Source organism: Micromys minutus, assembly GCF_963924665.1.
Source record: "Micromys minutus genome assembly, chromosome: 11".
NCBI lineage: Eukaryota > Metazoa > Chordata > Mammalia > Rodentia > Muridae > Micromys > Micromys minutus.
In genome coordinates this window covers 11,428,130-11,442,468 of record NC_137980.1, presented here as the reverse complement: position 1 = coordinate 11,442,468, position 14,339 = coordinate 11,428,130, and the positions used below count along the sequence as shown (strand labels likewise).

General features: G+C 35.8%; 1 protein-coding gene across 2 annotated transcripts in view; it reads right to left on the bottom strand.

Moving 5' to 3' along the window:
• Positions 1 to 14,339, bottom strand: part of EDIL3 (EGF like repeats and discoidin domains 3) — a gene marked incomplete at both ends in the record, with an annotated part of 432,246 nt that overhangs the window by 192,248 nt on the left and 225,659 nt on the right. The window lies entirely within an intron of this gene.

Genomic DNA, 14,339 nt, shown 5'->3' with positions numbered 1-14,339 from the left:
TGATGAGGAGCAAATTAGAGTTAATAGCTAAAGCTCATTACATGTAAAATATAATAGATGTAAATGATGATCATTTCCTAATCTCATTCATGAGTTTCTAAAGTTAGGGTGACTAGAGGGACAGCCCTTTGCTCTCCCATCATTATACAAGATAGAAAACCATTCAAAACAGAAGCCATTTACTGAAGTCTGCTCATCCCTATGATAATTTTTGACAACAGAGAGGATTATTGAGTTTTGAAGATTCATTTTACTTTTTCTTCATGTGTATTTCCATATGTGTGTGCACATTGATGTGTGTGTATGCATGCACTTGTGGATAGTAGGAATGTCAGTTATGATAAGGTATTGGATTTCCTGAAGTTACAGGCAGTTGTGAGCCTGCTAATGTGGGTACTGAAAAGAGGGTCACATTCTATAAAAGATAAACAACTCTGAATCACTGAACCATATCTTCATTGTACTATATTTTTGGAATCATGGGGAATTCTAAGCTTCTGGTTCTACCAGAATTTCAAATTATTTTAATGTGATGAAAATTACTGGATCATACATTTTGTTAAAAAATCACTTTATGACATGCTTTTCTCTGTATCATATATACCAAAATTTCGCCTAAATAATCATGTATCAACAGCTGATAAATCAAATCTTCACTTCTAAAACAGTACTGTTTTTAATTTTATCATGTGTGATAGTAATATTTTCTTCCTTATGTACAGAAATATAAAATAAACTGAGCACTTTTGTCTTTAGAAGGACTTGAGGGTACAGTTTTGTCAATAGAGATCAGGACAAGATGTAGATAGTAATTTATAGCAAGAGGAATAAAACTGTATTTGTGCACAAAGGGCTTTTATATTGGGATGGTGTGCAGGCTTCCCAAATCTAATGAAACAAGGAAGGGAACAGATTACAAGGACCATTTGGTGCCTCCTGACCTAACTCAATCTCGTCTTTTAGCACAGCAGACTTGAAAGAGTGCAGGGCAGTTTCCTCTCACACTTCCCGAAGGTCTAGGGAAGCCTTTCAGCTGTGGATGCAAGAAGAGAGCAGGACAACAACAGGACAGAGACTGATTTCAGATTTAATGTTAACAGTTGTAATGTGTCATTTCATTTCTGAGTAGGACACATTAATATATTAGCACTTTAAGGTTCAAGTGCCCTACAACATTGCTGCTGCTCTAATTGCTAGAACAATAAACTTTTCCTCCCCAACAATATGAGTTTTCTATGTTAGTAATGATGAATATCCACTGCTTTCCTTGTTACACCAAGTCTTCCAGACGTGTACACAATAAATACTGTTTTTAATATCTGCATGTGAATCAAAGAGACAACTAATCTTTTATTTTTCAATTTTATTGGATATTCTCTGTATTTACACTTCAAATGTTATTCCCTTTCCCCTCAGCCATTCCCCTCTCTACTCCCCCTCACCTTGCTTCCGTGAAGGTGCTCCCTCTTCTAATCACCCTCTCTACCTCAGTGCCTTGGCTGATTGGTGGTGTTGTTCTTCCCATGAGGTTGCACATCTTTCAGCTCCTTCAGTCCTATCTCTGGGGTCCCTGTGTTCAGTCTGATGGTTAGCTACAAGCATCCTCATCTGTAATTATATAACTCTGGGAGAGCCTCTGAGGAGACACCCATATCTGGTTCCTGCCAGTAAACACTGCTTGGTATCAGCAATAGTGCTTGGGTTTGGGGTGCATAGGGGGTGGTCCTCCAGGTGAGGCAGTCTCAATAGATCTTTTCTTCAATCCCTGCTCCTCTATTTGATCATGTATTTCCTCCCCTGAGGGTTTTGTTCTCTCTTCTAAAAAGGACTGAGGCATCTTTCAACTATAGGTACCTCAGTGCACATTAATAACTATTAAAAAAACAAGTTATAATTAACACTATCTGATTCTTCAAAAGCAAGTCAACCCCCTTATTCGGAGTTTAATATGGGATATGAAGAAAATAGATTTGAACAGATTGAACTTGACATATTTTATGGACATGTTCCAACTATAGCAACAAAGAATCTTTCATCACTTAAGTGTACACTTGGCTTTTTAACATAAAATATATTAAATTTAAATTCATACAAACATGTAAATGAATTACATACTTAATAAAATCTAAAATTTAGCAAATCTTCCCATGTGTACTTATCTAGGAATATCCAGGATAAAAGAGCAGACAGCAATTGCACAGAAACACTTATGTGTCAGTGTAATGTAGCTCTTTCATTGATGAAGGCTGTTTGCACTGTGATTAACACTGAGAGCAGTCTAAATGAAAACTGACCTCATTTTGTGCAAATCATGTTTAATTAAAGACTAGATAGAAATGTTCATGGGATACAATGTAGTGAAATGAAAATGAAAATCTCTATAACAGATTAGTTTTTGTCTCAGATCAAGTCATTACCATTATCAGAAGAAAGGTCCACATCAATTTTCAATATGGTGAAATGGAAATTCATTATATATATATATATAAAGTACTTTTCTTTTTGTAAATAAAAATTCCCATACTCTGAAATTTACATTAATGTATAATAAAAAAAGGCTTTGTTTCCATTACCACCTTGTAGGAATATGTAGTGATTTCATAATGTATTCCAAAGAAGGCAAAAAACTGACTTCTGAAAACACACAACTTTGTTATTTCCTATGTGTTTGCTTGGAGCTCAGTGGCCAGGCCACACCTAAATTTCCAGAAAAAAAATTCATGATTCACTTTTTTTTTTCTCATGGCCACTTTACATTTTATGTTTTGCTTTGGTTTTTGGTAAAGAAAATATACAAAATATGGAAAATAGGAGAAGATAAATCTTTATGTTTCTATGAAATGAAACAAGACTTTCTGAGTCTAGAGTTTTACTAATTCATGGGCTCATCCTTCCTATCTGGATAATATTAGATATTCACCATTGTGGTGTATGTATTTCCTGCAGCTCTGTAAATGCTGATAGCAATCATGAATAATACTGTTAGTCCTCTGGATTAGAGCTGTAATCCAGTACAGCACACACTTTTGTTCAAGTCTGTAAGGGTATTTTCTGAAAAGAGGAGCTGAAGTGGAAGTAGTGCCCTAAATGAGGGTAGTGCCATTAAAATTGCTGTTCACATAGAGCTCCTAGGGAAGAGAGGCTAATACTTTGACTGCCTATCTTGCTACTGATCCTTACTACTGGAATCCTCTGTCATCAGCACCTAGCTTTTTTGCCTTCTGACATAAATATAAAACCTACAGCTCTCTAAAAACCTTCACTCATCACTAAATAGAAAACCATACAGTCCTTTGGATAAAGAAACAGCTGCTGGGTTTGCAGACTTTCTAGACTGAAGTAGGCCATTGTTGGACATAAGTGTGGAGGCAGGAGCTGATGCAGAGGCCAGGGAAAAGTGCTACTTGATGCCATCTTCTTCATGTCTTTCTCAGTATGCTGTCCTAAAACCTGAAACCACTATCTCAGGGATGGGCTGACCTGCAGGGGGCTGGATCCTACCCCATCAATTACTTAAGAACATTTCATACAGCCCAGTCTTGTGGAATCATTTTCTTAATTGAGGTTACCTAAAACTAGCCAGTTAATACAGTAACCAACACACACATACACACACACAATATATATATATATATATATAAACAGAGAGACAGACAGAGACAGAGATTGAGACAGAAATTGTGCTAATCCAAGAAAAATTTAGGAATTCATTGGTGAAAACTCTGTTAATAACTGATAATTTATTCAGATATTCATGCCTTAATTACATTTATTGTACTCTGATAAGACTTCTTGACAAAGGCAAGTCATAGAAGTCAGAGTTTACTGTAGTATTATAGTTTAAGGTGACCATGGTATAGAACATGATAGCAGGGAGACAGGCAGGAACAGTATATGAGAGTCTACACTTTGATCCACAGTAAGATCCAGAGTGTGCTAATTAGGGATGGCCTGGATTTTGCATCCTCAAATCCTATACCCAAATGACCCTTTTTCAATAGTTGTGTACCTTCTAGTCTTTGCTAAACAGTTCAAACAACTTGGGAGTTAAATATGCAAATACCTTATTCAGGGAGTGTTAATAATTCAAATCACCATATTTGACTCCCCTTAAATGGTGACTCCTTAAGCTTCTTTCTACATTACAATACACAATACATTTAGTTTTATGTCCGCTTCACAAATTTCCAGAAGTTTCACAGTTACAACACAGCATACTTGAAAAGGTCGAAGTCTAAAGTCTCTTCTGAGACTCAAAGTCATCTCATAATTGTAATCATTTGTACCGCCAAAATAAAATTACATAGTTTCAACATACAGTGGGAAAGAATATCCATCCTGATTCCAGAAGGAAGGACTTGGGATAAGAGTGAGGAAATACTGGACCCAGAGCAGAATCGATCCTACAGGATGACATCCAAGTCCTTTATCTCTATGTCTAATGTCACAAGGCATAATTCTTTCCTTCCATCTTTGCCAACTGCCCCACATTTCCCTCACAGGCTAGTTGAGACCATTCCTTGTCTGCTGTTCTCCTCGCCAGATTTCCCAGAGCTCTGAAACTTCAAACATCTCAGGGTTTTTACCACACTCTATACCTCATGTTTACAGCCTCATGTAATAGCCTCTTGGGGCCTTCATGAAGGGATTCTTCTGCCACTCAGCTCTCCTCAACAGCTGTTTTAACAGAGGAGAACTCATGTATAACCTCCTTGCTTTTCTATCCTTCCTGACTCTAAGGCCAGCAATGTGGAAATCACTGCCATGTTTGGCTGCCTTCAGGAGATGAAATCTGGCCCCTTCACTGAATTATATTTGTACATGCATTGATTTGTTGTTGTTCTTTTGGAGCAGAAATTTCAGATATTTTGTTTTTACATACTGCAGGATTAGCTGGCTGTGGTCCTGTGCCGAAGACACCACGGCCTTTATGTCCGGTCAGGTATTTCCCTCACATCTTTGTGTGCCAAGGCTCCACATTAAATTTCCTGGTACTCTATGCCATCCTACCATCAAATTGTACATTTTGCATTTTTTTCTGCCCTGCCTGTCTTTTAATTTTCTTTCATTGCACCTGCATAAGGGTGAGTTGAAAAAAATCATATGGCAGGTCAATATTAGGCAGGTTTCTAATCTTTGCCAAGAAATATTCTACCCCAAAATTTCAACTTAGTCTCAAGCAGAATCGTAGGGCAATGACCAAAGGATGCCTTATTATTCATCAGATTTCACGATTATCTAGCCAAAGTTGTTTCCTATGAAGCCTTTTGAGTTGGGCCTTCATATTCTACATTGCTCTCATCAGGACCATCTTCCCATCTCAAGCTAGTTCCTATTACATCCCAGTAATCAGTCTGACTCATGAAGCCCTGCTCAGAGTGCTCAATCTTTATCTCATCTAAAGTTCCCAAAGATTTCCTCCATGACCAGGTCTGTCAGAGCAATGGCCCACTCTGTTACTAACTTCTGTCTTAGTTACTTCCGTATCGCTGTTATATGATATCATGACCAAGGAAGTGCAAAGAAGAGAACTTATTGGGATCTAACATTTTCAAATATTTTAGACTTTATCCCTCTCTGGACTAGTGGCTTAGATATAGGCAGGCAGGCAGACATGATGCTGGAGCAGCAGCTGAGAACTGATGTTTTTTTTCCACAAGTATGAGGCAGTGAGAAATCAGGAAAAGGCCTGGGATTTTGAAGTCTAAAATCATATTTCCCCTCCCCCTCAGTCCAGTGACACATCTCCTCCAACACAGTCATCAATATCATACTTCTTAACCCTTCTTTAATAGTAGTACCAACTGGAGACCAAGTTTTCCAATATGCTAGCCTGTGAGGACCATTTTCAGCATATTGCCACAGTCAATGTGAATATTCATCAAGGGAGAGCTCATTTTATATACACTATCACTCTGAGAAGAATTCAGCGATCCCTCATTTTCTTAGCCTGCCTCTTTTTCTCACATACTTTATATAAACAATAGCCTAAAGCCTATATATTTTCCTTTGGAGTGATGGATGTCAATTAACTTTTGAAAATCAAAGCCGTATTTGATAGTCCCTCATTCATGCCTTACAAAATCAATCTTTCTACGAATATTTTCCTGCAGCAGAAAACATTTCAAGTGGTTGGTGAAGTGGCCGAAAGTAAGAAGGAGCAGAGGAGCTGCTCTGAGGTATAATTTAAATTCTGGGGACTGGAGGGTAACAGGCTCTGCAATTCCCTTCTTAAGGTTCCCTCAGAATTAGAAGTGGTCTCAGTATAGGGCAGCATGGTGTAGGTGGTGGTGGCAGATAGGGGAACAGGCAGAGAAAGAAAGCTCACTTGCTGGAGGTGTTTTTCTTGCTTCAGAGTCTCTTGGATATCTTCTGGTAGTTTATTTCATTTCTTCCTTGATATGTATCCTCTCCTCTTCATGTATAAACCAAGTCCCCAAAGCTTTAAGATTATTATCTTTCTTGCAAAGATCAGATTTTTTTGATTACCTGAGTTGACACTGGGGTGTCTCTTTTTTTCCTTGTAATATTGGTACTGACCACTAAATTACCTACAAGAGCTTATTTTCAAGAACCTACTAAGTGTTGGTCCTGAGAACCATATCTTCTCTTGTTTTCTCATTATGTATTAAATATTATACAGAAATCTAAATGATTCCTGTTTCTTAAAGTAAGGCATTTGATATTTTTGTCTTATCTACAGCCTTTAGTTTTACAAATTCTCTTTCAAGTATGAATAACTACTGATGAATTCTTAGAATTCTGCCCTGCCACTCACATGCTGAATTTAATTATGTCATAATCAGAATTACCTAGAGAATTTCCCAGGCATTTCTGAAACAGTAAGATAGATTTTTAATCTTGTATGCGTTTATGCCTTTTGATCTTGATTTTTGGCTTATTACCAGTAATTCATATTAAAATACCATATTAAAAGCAATTTCCTCAGTGAGACTCTGATGTATGCCAATGTTTTATGATACCTTGTTAACTATTTTTCATTATGAAAAAACAATAATTAACAAATGTTCCAAATCAAAATAGCATTTACTGGTCATTTTTTTTTTTTTTTTAAAAATCATATTCTATACTCGTCTACACCCTGGAAACATTTCATTTATTTTGGGACTTCAAATTTCTTTGACTTTAATATTAGGTGATATATATGCAGATATTCTGCAAAGTTACCTTTTGAACTTATCTCTACATTCAGGCATTTAGAAAGCAAGAGTAAGATCAGAGTAATAACATACAAGTTGGAATAGCAGTGTGGAAGGACAATATTTTACAAGATCCCATCTAATACCTGCTGAGATAGAGGGAATCGGGCCTCACCAGAGATGAACTCTTGCATAGGTTGTCTAATCCCAAGGATTGGCCCTGAAAACCTGTCCTTCCATCTATCTGTCCACCTGTCATCCATCCATCTGTCTACAAACGCTTCATTGCAAACTGCTAAGACTGTAATGATTGATATAATGGTCCCTAACTTTTACCATGGCTCTTACAGGTGAGGAGATAGAAAAGGACATTAATAATCAATCATAACATTGAGTGGTATAAACAATAACAAAAAAGGCAGTTACTTAAATGAACGCCAAATACCCACATCTAAACCCAACTAGTAGGCTAAAGAATGTTAAGCTTTACAGGAGTCAGTGGTTTCAGGGAAAAAAGTTTTTATATTTAATATATTGATGTATAATTTGTTCTAAATTAGGATACTTCATTATTTTACATTTAAGGAATCTATAAATCTAAGTGTGACTCATTATTATAATACAGGTCTTTGTTCCAAGTACATAAAACATAAATCACAGAGCTTACTTCTTTTACTCTGATGTCTTAGCACTTATAGGTTTTGGTATATTCTGATTGTTTATAGAATATAAACCATTGGATTTTATCAGCTGCACATGAAAATAGTTTGCTTGCATCTCTTTTTAGTTTTATATTTTTGTTATTTTTTCATTTTTATTGAATATTGTATGTATTTACATTTCAAATGTAATTTCTTCTCACCTCCCATCTCCCTTCCCCTCCCACTGGCTCCATGAAGGTGCTCCCTTTCTCAACCACCCTCTCCCAACTCAGCACCTTGGCATTCCCCTACACTGGGAAAACTAGCCTCTTCTCACATTGATGCCAGACAATGACATCCTCTGCTACATATGCAACTGGAGCCATGGATCTCTCCATGTGTGCTCAATTTGTTGTTTTATTTCCTGGGATTTCTGGAGGGTTGGGTTGGTTGATAATGTTGCTCTTCCCATGGGGCTGCAAATTCTTTCAGCTCCTTCAGTCCTTTCTCTAGCTCTTTCATTTTGTCCTCCATGTTCACTCCAATGGTTAGCTGTATGTATTCTCAGTCAACTTTAATAACAACAACTTGCAATTCCTATCTATAGTAGATTATAAAATCTCCATAGCTGTCTATGTGAATTGAAACTCATTTAGGAAACAACTATAATTTACAAAGTTTTCAACATTCCTTTGTTCATTCATCAAACTTAGCAACTTATTAACTCATGCAAATTCCAATGCATAGCTTAAATAAAACTAGCAAGTAATAAAGAAAGTAACCTGTAGAGTTTACTTCCACATATGTTTTACTAATGCATTATTAAAAAAACTTTAGGGTTACTGATGACTGGTAATAATTAGCACAGTGTCCTCTTTATAGATCCATATTTATAAACCTTTTGTATGTATTAAATCAAGCTATGAATCTGGCACTAAAATATTTAATTAGATATTTTAGTGAATTTGGTTGGTTCTTATTAAGAGATTTTCAAAATGGAGAAACCGTTCAATGGATAAGCATTTGCCAGGTAAGCATGGGAACCTGTGTTCAAATGGTCAAAATTCATTCCAAAACATATGTTGTTACACTGGTCTTCAATGAGTACTACCCCATCCAGAGGAGAGGCAGACAATCAGGGAAATCCAGAAGCATGAGTACCAGCTGGTTTGGGGAATCTATTTGCAAACAACAGAGAAACCCTGCCCCAAACAAGATAGGCTATGAAGATTTGTAGCCAAGGTTGTTTTCTGAATTCTACTCATGCTGTGGCACAGCAGGTGCACCTGTATTCAGAGACTGGAAGGGTTACTCAGTCACACAGGAAGCTGTACTCACATACATAGTAAAGGTGTACTCAGATACATGAAGGTGTGCTGAGAAATATGAAGCTGCACTCACATACATGAAGGTGTACTCAGAAACATGAAGCTGTACTCAGGCACATGAAACTACTCATACACATGAAGATTTACTCAGATACATGAAACTGTACTATGACACATGAAGGTGCACTCAGACATATGATGGTGTACCCAGACACATGGCTCACAAATACACAAACACATACACTTATGGATAGATCTTTTCTTTTGTTTCAAGATGTTTTCATTTTAACATATTTTAACTAAAAACAGTCATATCAATCTTTGCTCTTTCCTCCACCCAGCTCTTCTCAAGTCTCCTATCTCAAACACTGGCAACGCTCACCTCACTTTATTTCAAATCAAAGGCCATTTTCTAATCAGTGAGAATTGCTACATAGGTAGCACTAGTGATGTATGTACCCTTTAGCATTGTGTTCAAAATGTAGTGTGATTAACAAAGAAATACTGGATTTCCCTAGAAGAAAAGGCCTTAAAAATGAGCTTGGTCTATTTGGTGCTAAGAGCTGAGCAGTGGGGCTTTGTTTCAGATTTATTAGATTGGGAAGGCACAAAAAGGAACACAATGTTCTTGGGAGAGTCAACCATATTAAGTCACAGGATCATGCACCCATATAGATCTGCCTGGTAAGGTATGGCCATTAAGGATGGCTATTACTATGTAGATAAACACTAGTTTTTATGGCCGTATGAATCCAGTACAGAAGTTTGAACTTTAGTCTTTAGATACAGAAGAGATCACAAGGAGACCAAGAAACACAAGAAGCCTGCTATTGGATAAATCTCGGTTTTAGAAAGCTGGTTTATTTAGTATAAGATATTAGTATAAAACGTTTGGAAAACTCATTCTAAAAGTCAGAGATAGATATGTTGAGTCCTTATTAATCTACTCCTTAAGATAGATACTGGTTACTAAGAGCATGCATTTCTGAACACTGTTCATGATTTACAGTGTATGAGTCTGCCATATATCATGGTTTGTCAGACATAAAAACAAATACAGAATGTTCAGGGCATGTGTGTGGTACACTTATTGTTTTATCAGTTTGCCTGAAATGCAAAGTATCACAGAAATCTGTATTTCTTTCAGTAATATGATTCTTTATCAACCAGAAGGTGATTTCCTCATATTTTCCTTTTTTACTTATATGCATTTTAAATTTCTGCATATGATTGCATTTCAAATTTTGTACATTCAGCAGTAGAAAATCCTTATTGATGGATGATAGTCCTTAGGCTCTCGCTCAAGCTAAAAGAAGTTCATAGTCTTTAGAAGTTCCCTCTGGGCCCGGTGGCTCAGAGGGACTATGGACTTCTTTTAGCTTGAGCGAGAGCCTAAGGACTATCATCCATCAATAAGGATTTTCTACTGTATGTCGTTTTTGCTAGTGTTGGGAGGTGCTTGCTGGCAGGATCCAGATAGGGGTGCCTCCTCAGGGGTTTTGCCAGAATCAGGCAGCTAAACAAGTTTGCAGCTAACCATCAGACTGAGTACAGGGACCCTAGTGAGGGTATTGGGGTTGTAGCTGGAGGAGCTGAGGGGGGTTGTGGCCTCATGGGAAGAACAACATTTTCAATTACTAAAATCCACCACAGCTCCCATGGACTAGAACACCAACCATTGAACATGTATTGAGAGGCCAGTGGTTCCAGTTGCATATGGAGTGTATAATAGCATTGTCTGGCATCATTGAGAGAAGAAACCTTTGGTCCAGTGAGAGCACATTTTCCCAATGTAGAGGAATGCCAAGACACTGAGTTGGAGAGGGTGAATGGAAGACAAGTAGAGGGGGAGGGGAGAGCAGGTTGGAAGAAGGGGATAATATTTCAAATGTAAATACAGAGAGTATCTAATAAAATATGAAAAAAGGAAAAAATATCTAAATTAATTAAAACTATAACTCACACCTAAAGTATTATATCAGAAGTTACTAATCTAGTCTAAAAAGGCCTTTAAAGATTTAATCATTCAGTAATAAAATTCAGAATACAAAGGAATTTAGTAAAATATATATAGATATCTTTGAGACCAAATTATGTAGTGAAGCTTCATCAAAGTGTGTGAGTGTAGCTAAAGTAGCATGTGAAGTAAAATGTATAGCTTCAGTTAATTTTATTAGAGGAAAGAAAGATATCGAATAATTGACCTGTGTCTTATCCCAAGAAGCCAAAAGAAGAACAAAATAAACTTGTATGAAACAGCAATTTAAAAATAACACAATTCAATAAAACAAACTTCGTACATGATAAAATTGTCAAAATTTGAAGATTAAAAGAAAAAGAAGTTCCCTCTGTGTGAACTTTAATATAAGTGCAGGGCAGCACATCTGAGAGACATCTGACTGATTCAATGAGTGCTTCTAACTATGGCTGTTTCTTTGTATATGTGTGCTTTTTTACATCTATATGAAAATATTACTATTATTATAAATTTTCTACAAACAGGGGAGGAAAGAATAGTTGTATTTCACATCTAAGTAGTTTCCCTGGAGTTAAGGCAGCAGTAACACTAGATTCAAACCCATGCTCTATTCTTTCCTGTCATTCTGAGCACCAGATGCCCACTCTCCATCTCTGTCAGAGCCACACTGTCCTGCAAGAGACTGGAAAAGGAAAGTGTCAACTTTAATGGCATAGTGGTATTATTAATAACTGAAAAAATACTCACACATATTCTGAGGTCAAAGTTTCCTGACCAAACCTATGATTTAAATACCTCCCATTTTCCATTTTCTCATTTCTTTTATTCCTTTTATTAATATTATTAAGTGCTGTATATTATTTGAGTATCATGAGCTTTAAAATTTTACACCTAAAGTCCACAACTGGTATTAACATAGAACTTTTTCTTTAATGAAGAATTTATATGGTTTTTGCTTTCTATCCCATATGGCATTTAGTATTGTACCCTGATAAAAGTTTTATTTTGATTTAAATTAATTCTTTTTACATGTTACAGATATATTTTATAGCTTTAGAGTAAAAGTGTTGCTATTTACCTTGAATGATACTTGATATGATTTTTAAAAATATCTTTGAAATAAGATGTTCATGCTGCAAAATATCCAAAACAAGTTAAATGAATAGTTGTAAAGAAAACTTTATGCCACTGCTGAAGTCGTCCTGTTACGCTTCAATCCAATGGCTTTTTATAATACACAGTTTTACAGTGTAGATGCATATATGGAGGCAGGAGCCTTTGTTTTGCCTTTTAACATCACAGTTTCAAGCATCAGTCATTCAGAGTGTGCATCTCCATTTGTGGCTTTATTCACACGGTTGTTACAATGGATGTAGTGATTTGCTTTCCACTGCAGTCTGCGGTCATTGTGAAGTACACCATAAGCATATTCCTGCTTTACTTCTAATGGCATTGTGTTGTTGATAATTAAAAGATCAGAATGCCTGTTGGAACATGTCTCTTGATACATAAGCCTATTGCATGTATTGTGGATATTTCTAGGAGTGAAATGATGAACTCATTTATATGCACACATTCAATTAATGTTGATAATGCCAGACTGTTTTTGCAAAGCAGTGGCATAAATCCCACTGGTCTCAGCAATGTAGTTCATAGCAATTTTGAAGAAAGGAACTATAAGAAACTTACAAGTGACTTCTGATTTCATGTGCAAGTTATGAGTAGGAAGGTTTAATGCCAATATAAACTTTAAAGTTTCACTATGAGGATCTTTTTAAGGGAGTAAATTTAAACTTCTAACTTACTAAGTTAAATTATATTTTTCTTGTTCAATGGTCTTGAATTTTTTAATATCAGTAAACATTTATATTTAAAATGTTGTAACATTGATTTTAAGCAGTGTTCACTTGCATACCAGGCTCTGGTACTCATTTGTATTTTGTAAACATATAGAAGAATAAATCAACCTAATCTTTTAATTTACTTCTTTAAATGATTTTTATAACTGGACTCTCAACTGTTGATATATAGACTTATTAGTGGAATAAGATTAGGTCCTTGTGCTAAATTTTGATACCTTCTAAATGTTAGTATGATGAAATAAAAATAATGGTCAAAAATGAGAAATTAGACACAACTTCTAGAGTGTCGGAAGGTTAACTAAGGTAATTGATGGAAACATAGTTTATAACTTATAAACTTTTAGAGCTCAGAAAGAATTATCCCTGTTCTTTCACTAATAATTAAAACAAAATTATAATTTTTATAGAAAAGTATTATATCTCTGGAACAAATATAGGTACAACTATGACAAGATTATGACATTATTCTTACAGTAAAGCAATGGGTGGGATTTTTATGAATTTTTGGAAGAGCAGTTATCCTTTACTTTATCAAAAAGGCCATAAAGCAAATGAAACTGCAACCGTAACAAAGTGAGTAAAAAATACCATATATATTTTTTTCTATAAATTGTGATATTTGTACATCAACCTTCTGTAAACCCTGGCATATAAATCAGTGTAAAACCAAGCTAGTGGACTTAACATTCACAAGTATAGAAGACACCAAATACTGACATATCTTCAGTTTTCTTCAAAGGGAAGAGGGTGGCTAGAGTTTGCTCATTCCAGAACCTTGTCTCCATAAGTACAGGATGTTTTGCATACTCTTGGAAAAAATTAATTAAGAAAATATCTGCAAATTAAGTCTGCTTTGGAAGCATTTCTTCTAACACAACTATTGATTGTTTATTGCTTAAAAAGTTAGCTATTATTTTTTGATTTATATTTTAAACCATATTTGTTGTTCAATGCTAATGTATATGATAATATATTTAGGTACACACACACACACACACACACACACACCCACACACACACACACACACACACACACACACACACACACACACACACACATATATATATATATATATATATATTATAATCATGGAGAGGATAATTCAAAAGAACTTTACTTTTGGTCCTAACTTTAGTAATAGAAACCAGAATTTTCAGAATGTTATGTTGCCTGAAAAGGCAATTTTCAGGTAGATGTATTCCAGTCCTGTCAGGTCACTGTCTTGAGAGGAGTCCCACAGGACAGCATGATGTGCCAGAATACAGACAGAGTGTAGCACTTTCTAAGGTAAAGGAACAAATTCTGAATGTAAACTCCTACCATATGGAAAAGCAATATGACTTTCCCTGAGAAAACTACAATTAAAACT